Source organism: Merops nubicus, unplaced genomic scaffold (genome assembly GCF_000691845.1).
Source record: "Merops nubicus isolate BGI_N331 unplaced genomic scaffold, ASM69184v1 scaffold32134, whole genome shotgun sequence".
Lineage (NCBI taxonomy): Eukaryota > Metazoa > Chordata > Aves > Coraciiformes > Meropidae > Merops > Merops nubicus.
The window spans coordinates 9,394-9,874 of record NW_008602773.1 but is presented as its reverse complement, the minus strand read 5'-3'; positions in this window follow the sequence as shown (position 1 = coordinate 9,874).

Here is a 481-nt window from a genome sequence, read left to right as displayed (position 1 = left end):
CAGGCGGGTGTTTGGGCAGATGGTAACCAGGCAGGCAGGGGAGGGATAGGCAGAGGTGTTTGTTTTCTTCTGTCAACGCTTCCTCATACTTCTGATGAAGGAAGCGATGGGCTTGGCTGGCCCCAGGCCAGGCAGCATCTTCCAGTGCCCTGGAGCTCTGACCAGCCGGAGGAGTGTGCAGAATCAGGCCTCCCTGGCACCGGAGAGCACTGGGCACTGCTGTTTGGGGAATGGGCTGTTGCAGGGCAGCAGGGTGTCGGGGAGAGGGCACGGGAGCTCCCTGATGCTCCCCTCTGTCCTTGGGGCTCCAAGCATGGCCCGGCTTAGCGGACAGATGCCCACATGCTCTGGAGGTTCCTTTTTCTGGATCCCAGCAGCTCCAGCTTCTCTCAGCCCTGCTTCCCGAGGCCTCTGCTGTGTCGGGTCCTGGCTGCCCACAGACACCAGAGGGCCGGCCTCCACCCCGGCCCCTGCTGCCCAC